Genomic DNA, 7,027 nt, shown 5'->3' with positions numbered 1-7,027 from the left:
AATGCGGGTCCAGCGTGCGATAATTGAAATAGTTTGCGGATTGGTCTTTTTACGGAAGTTATGTGGTTCGTTTGCGCGGGATTATTGTGTCACTGATGTATTTATTTGCCACGGAACGCGGACTCATAATTCATTTACAACATACTATTAAATGATGTTAATAACACTTTATTGCATTCACACGCAATGACACGTCGCGGTCAATCATTACAATGTAATCGATGTAACGGACTTAAAATTGTAACGTATTTCTCGATCACAGTAATCGTCTTTCAAGCATTAAACGTGACAAATGGTTACCTGCGAGAGGCCACTGTGGGACAAATAGATCCGCATAGAGTCGTGTGCGGTGCGTTGTATAAATCTCGATATGTCGCCCGCTCGTAAATCAATCGCGACGGCATTAAAAATGTGCGAAACTTTGGAAATAACGCTTTCACGAGAAGGCACGCGTGCTCGCGCGCCAGCGCGCCTTTCACATGACTACGGATCTCCTGGGACATCCCCGGGCAGGGCGTTTCGAACTTCCCGCGCGCTTTTTACTCCTCCTTCTCTTTTACGGCCTAACTCGTAATTCATGTGTGGCGGACCACACATCATACACTTGACGCGCATAAATATCATTATCTCCAGCAGGCCGCGTAACTCGATTTAGAGGCGGATCGGACTCGCCCCTCCTTCCCCCCTGCACGCCTTCCGTTGCTCGGTGGTCCTATGATGTGTCTCGCTTTGTCCCTCATTCGTCGGAAGTGATTCATTTTTAACGTAATATTAAAAGATTGAAGAACGTGAATCTCAGTTCTGTGTTGCCCACATATGTCTTAAAATCTTCTTAAACACACACACACACGTATGTATAGAGTCTATATTTTATTAAAATATCAAATATAGTCTTACTAGTAGCTGTTATGCAAATTTTATATCATTTTATATATTTCAATTTTTGTAAAATACATTTATACATAACCACATGCAAAAATCTTGGTATAATTATTTTTGTTTATTACAATTTGAGATAATTTTTATTATTAATTTAGAATATCCGTAATAAAGATAGTTATATGGAGTTCAAGTGGTGTCATCGTGTTAAGATTAAAGAAGCAAGATTGTTCGAATTCAATTTGAAGGGCTTGGACAGTCGAGAATTAATCAACGCGTGGCAAATCCATGCTCCGACACACCAGATACATATAATCCAACTAGCGACCGAGGAAACATGACTGTATCAAGCGCAGTGCAACAACCGTCTACTATACGATTATTTACTAGCAGCCACCTGATCCTTGATAAATGCTTAAATATGTATACGTGCCTAACAAATTATCCTATTGTTCTTTCATGAAGTAATAAATGTAAGAATATTCGCTAAAAATAAACAATTGATAATTTGATCAACAACCCGTCAATTAATATAATTTCAATTGATTTAATTGAATCCGACAATCTTCAATCGCTTTCTTAAAATGCATATGTACTTATACAAAGAAAATTTGTGAAAACGACCTTTTTCGTGAATTATATAAATAAAGTGGAGCACAGAGAGATAGAGATAAAGATAAAGAGAGAGAGAGAGAGAAACAACCAACTGCGAATTAATTTTCACGTATAATTTCTCACATTTCAACCTCTCAGAACTTATGTTACATAATTCAGTAGAAACAACGGAGTTGCAAGATAGAATATAGCAGAGTTTATAATTGCATAAAGCATAGTTTTCCCTGTGAATAATCTCTACTAGCACAGGGTAATAAATGTAATATTATCATCATCAAAATGTATCGAGGAATCGAATCTAAAAGTTTCACAGTACGAGTTGGAGCGATATCGGTCGCGATGATCGGTGGTCAATAATCTAATCAACGAATCGGTCGATGGTGGTCGGCGATACGGTGTCAGGGCCGAGTCACCTGGAGCGACCTACCTGACCTCCGTTGCACGTACATGTAATGCGTGCGGGTGCCCGAGCACAGAGACACGCCGATAGAAACGGACAGATGAAGAGAGAGAGAGAGGGAGAGAGAGAGAGAGGAGGGGAAAAGGGAAGATAGAGTGATGAGGAGGGAGAGAGAAAGAGAGACGGAGAGTCGCGCACGAGGTGGAGGGTCAAAATCCCCTGGTCGTCTCCCTAGGAATTCCTCCCTGCGGCGGTGATAGAGGGATGGTACGAAGGGGGACGGGGACGTCACCCCTTTCGCGGCTACCCAAGTACCCCACCAGAGGTATCGCTTTGGTCCTGATGGAGCCGGTGGGGATGTTGTCGTCATGACGACCGAACGGCGAATACAGTGGGGACGAAGCATAGAGGGGCCCGACGGTGGCATTGATCGCTGCGCGCCCATGGACCACGGTGGTGTTGCCACGGGTATAGAAGGGGTGAATACGAGCGTGCTCCCACTTTCCTCCCCTCGCGGGCACGCTCGCGCGCGCGAGAGGAGAGCGAGCGGAGAGAGCGCGCGCCGCGCGCGCGTATCGCACGCATTATGGACTTCGTATTCGTACGGAAGCGTGCGTCCAACTATGGACTTACGGTGCTAATGCGCGCCCCTCGAGCGAGGCGTGAATGATTCCGCGACGCGAGAATGCTATATTCCAGCGGTGGCGTGTAGACGTCGCGACGCATGCGAGAGATGCGAAGATCCTGTCGGCCACAAGGTAATCTCTATCCATTACGATACGAACAGAAAACATAATTTGCAAATGTTCGAACTTGTTGGGAAATCACGAGAGAGAGAGAGCAATTCGTAAAAAAAAAAAAAAAAAAAAAAAAAAAAAAAAAATCTTGACAAGTACGACATAGGAAATTATTTAAATCACTCTGTCGGTTTAAAAAATGCATATAGATTGCAGACGTAGGTCTGTAATGGAATAAATAATTGGCTGCTGATTTGTATAGTGAATCGCGTATTTATAAGGTCTGTGCTAACGTATAGATATTCTTTCATTTAGCAAATATGTCTTGAAAGTAAAGTGTCTTAAAAGTAAAAAATATATACAAAGAGATATCATTATTACAAGATAATTACAGAAAAATAGAACGAGCGATTATAAAAGAATTAATAATAACTGCGAGCTCTTTGCCAAACAGCTGTAATTCGTTTCAGCTTGTGACTTTATTGATCATCGATTAATATGATTTATGTTAACGGTAGACGTTAAACTAAACTGGTAATAAAAAAAAAACCTATTTATGTAAAAATACATGTATATACAACTTCGGCGCGTTTCCACAGGTCCTCCTTCATTCTTATTTCGCAATGCAAATCAACTCGGAGCTAGGAAACAGCAACGGAATGCTATCGCCGCAGCATTATCAGCACACACTTTCGATTAACAGCAATGTGTTTGCGCCCACATTCAATGAACACCGTACTCCCCGACCCTCGTCGTCGTTTCAACCCGCGACCTTCGCTTTTTATACGCAATGATCCTTATCTCGGGCGACAAGCTCTTCAACGGTCGGAAGAAAAATAGATACCGACGAAACAAATTCCGGTTAACTCGCAGTCGTTTAAGCCGAAGTGCGGAAGCTTTATCGCGATCTCGGACGACATTATACTAGGATAAGGAAGGTTTTTAATGCTGTCGTAACCCCCATTACGCGCGCCGCACCATCCCACGACTCCGCCATCCCGTTGGAACATGGACAAGCGCGCGGGGAGGGGGGGGGTGTGACGTCGGGAGAGATAAAGATACAGAACGAAGCGCAACCCCCCCACCCCTCCCCCAATCTGGCATCACCCCGATGTTCTCCTCGTGTTACGCGACATGATGTATTACGGAGGTAGCCGTGAAGCGAATTGATTGATATACGCGATGGCAATGCCGTGAACTAGATTGGAAATTTCGGGATTCCCGAGAGAAATTATTTAAGTTGAGTGGGCGAGAGTTGGTGCAAGCGGTTATCCCGTAGTTTGCCTGGCGAAACGGCGTTGCGTCGCGCGCGGCAACATTGTCGATATATCGACAAATATCGCCCGATTGTTAAAATTTCGTTAAAATTTAACGGCAATTAAAATAAGAGCGAGGAATTTGTTTTTTTATCGCTGCCGAAATCAACAGCCGTAGTGACGGTAATCGTTTCGACCCGGTTTCCAGTTTTAACTACGTCAGTGGGGTAACTGACAGATCGGGCGCTCGCCTGGTGGATTAAATAAGCAAAATTCTTTCTCTGCTTCGCCGCCGTAACCAGACGTCGTCTGCGGCGGTGAGCATCTCCCTAACAGGTCGTAGGAGAATAATCCTTATATTTCCCGCTAGTATTGCGCGGTCCTGTGCGAGATACAATTATTGCCGAGTTCGGCCGGGACGTACCGTGATCACGCGAATGTCCGACTTGAAACACAGCCTTCGAGCACGCACCAACTAACGAAGGGTTTAATAATGTATGAGCCCTTTCTGCGGCCACTGTCACTCTGCGACTATTCAATTGCAAACCGAAATTCACTTAGGAGCGTCGTTGTAACAATCGGCGATGCCGGAAAGATTAAACAAAAACATACACAGCAAATAACAATAAAATTCGCTAGCAAACCTACAGTCGATAACTGACGGCGTTGTAATCATCCCTGTATTACTGTCGATAATAAATTTCCATTCCCCGCGATCGAAATAAATGTTACATAGATTGTTACACCATTTCTCGGATAATGTAAGGGATTTAACGTGAATTCTTCCGCGGCGGAAATGCAACGGCGGACTGCGGATTATTTTATTCAATCATTTAATTTTTAATATTGAATACTTATATACATTTGTTCTTAAACAAATTTTTTAATAAAGTAAAAAATTTTGAAATGTTAATTAAAAACGAAGCCCGTACTCCAAAGCTGCCTGCCTATACTTTCGAGAGTTAATTCGCAAAGTCTCTTTAATTTCAATATTGCTCTGTAATTAAGCTTCTCGTTCTGCGTACTGAGGAAAAGAATTTGTGTATATTCATTAAGCAAGCCATGATTAGCAGGAAACACGTAGTATTACGACAACGCGACGCACCATTCTATAAAATTTCACGATCATCATCATCATCGACCGCCCCCTTCATCCGGCCGCGGCAGCGTAACCACTAATTAACGAACCTTTTTCCGAGCTCGCTTCTCAAATACCATCGAAGGCGAAACGATCGGCAGATCGGCAGCGTCGCGCCAGCGCGCACCGGAACTCCGATGTGCGCGCACCTTTATGGCGCAGCGACGACTTCATTCGCTCGTTCGTAACGGGCTATCGCGGCATTGGATTTTTTTTCAGGTCCTTTGCTAATTAAAAAATTCCACGCGAAGTCAGATCTCCTGCCGGCGCGCCGCGCCGCACCGCTCACGAACGCCTGTATGAACAAATCCAATACTGTAGCTCACCCCAAACCCGTCAGTACTCTCCCTCTCTCTCTCTCTCTCTCTCTTTCTCCCTCATCTCTCCGCAACGTGTATTTAATTCGTCTCGGGCACTCTTGAACGCAGAGCGGAAGCATTAGCGGTCTACCACGAGAGGAGAGCATTGTCGCAGTGTGTATTAAAACGTACATTCATCCATCGGGGTTTGTTTACGAGGTCAGTTTATCGGTTCCGTTACGACCGCGTGCGGTCTTGTGCATCCTTTTCCTTTCGGAAAGTCGGAGACGCAATGATCATTTCCCGGAATCAAAATTAAAATCGCATCGTGTCCCACTTTTTCTCCTCCCCTTCCCACCACCACCACGTTTCTTCATTCATCTTCGATTTAAACGAAGGAGAGCTGAATGAGTTTGCGTCGACCTATTGAAATACTTCAGTCCTGGGTGTCCTGGCTGAAGCTCTCGTCTCCCCCGCTCACGAAATAAAAATTAAAAAAAAAAAAAAAAAATCGCGCGTACGGAATTTCATGCCGGGGCTTGTGTTCCGCTGTTAGCGGAGATATAGGCACGCGCGGAACGCGCTTCTCAGGACGAGAGAGAAGATCTGCGCTTATCGGACGGGTGCATCATGTTGCCGTAACTCGACACACACGGTTGCGACGCGCACGTTCGTCCGCGTGGCTGAATGAAGCGAACGCTTCCCCTTCCCTCGCGTTACGTCGCGTTACGATCGTCAACGCGGGATTCTTAATATCGCGGGCAAATTATATTTCGACGCGCGCGTCTCCTCGCACGCGGCCGATTTTTATTTCGGCGTAACGGGCCGACAGCACGTCAAGGAAATTAACCGCGGAATGTGGCCGCCGCGACCGCGGAGGATATTTACGCGGCCCGAAGGAGGGAGGGGCGGGGGAGACGACGCGCTTGTTAAACATTTTTTAATTAAATTCAAATCGATCGCGCCGGCCAATGCATGCCTGCGCTCCGTGGCAGAACGTGCGGTGAAAAGAACGATGACGAGACGAGAGAGACAGAGAGGAGGCGGGGGTAGTGCGAGCGTTTCAAGATCTTTTTTTGGCGGACAATTCGATATTCGCGTGAAAATACCGCTGACCGATGAAAAACTGTATTTGTTAAACTAAATTTTCAAAAATGCACATGTAACAGATAATATCGTGCGCAATATCGCAATCTACCTTTTTTTTTTTAAAGTTACTTTTATAGGTTTTCGATGGACATAATCCCTTCCCTTTTAATGTGTATTAAAGATTCCCTTAATTAAGAGGAAGGGGAGTATTTACTTTCACGATTTTTCCCGACGGACTAACATTATCTCGAAAAGCGTGACGTTCCCTTTTCACGGCATGCGCGTTTATTATTATTGGCACTTACAATCTCCTCCGCATGAAGAAACCGACGTCTACGTGTCAGTTTTTTACCGCCGAGCCGTGTACTTCGGGAATATATTCATCGCGACGAAGCGTCGCTCCACGCAACTGTGCCTCTTTCTACTAACGCCCCTTCGTCCCTTCGTAAATAAGGATGAAAGGGTGTAATTTCCAATCGAGACCGGCTGCGAGGGCCGCGCACACCTCGCTAGTCTCGGAGCACTCTATCGCCCACTCCGACCGTTTGCGCGTGGCAAACGCCACCGAGAGAGAGGCTGTTTGAGATGCGCGACGCGAGCGACGGTGACGCGCT

This window comes from Monomorium pharaonis, chromosome 2 (assembly GCF_013373865.1).
Source record: "Monomorium pharaonis isolate MP-MQ-018 chromosome 2, ASM1337386v2, whole genome shotgun sequence".
Taxonomy (NCBI): Eukaryota; Metazoa; Arthropoda; class Insecta; order Hymenoptera; family Formicidae; genus Monomorium; species Monomorium pharaonis.
The sequence above is the reverse complement of the archived record's forward strand: the minus strand, read 5'-3'. Positions refer to the sequence as shown.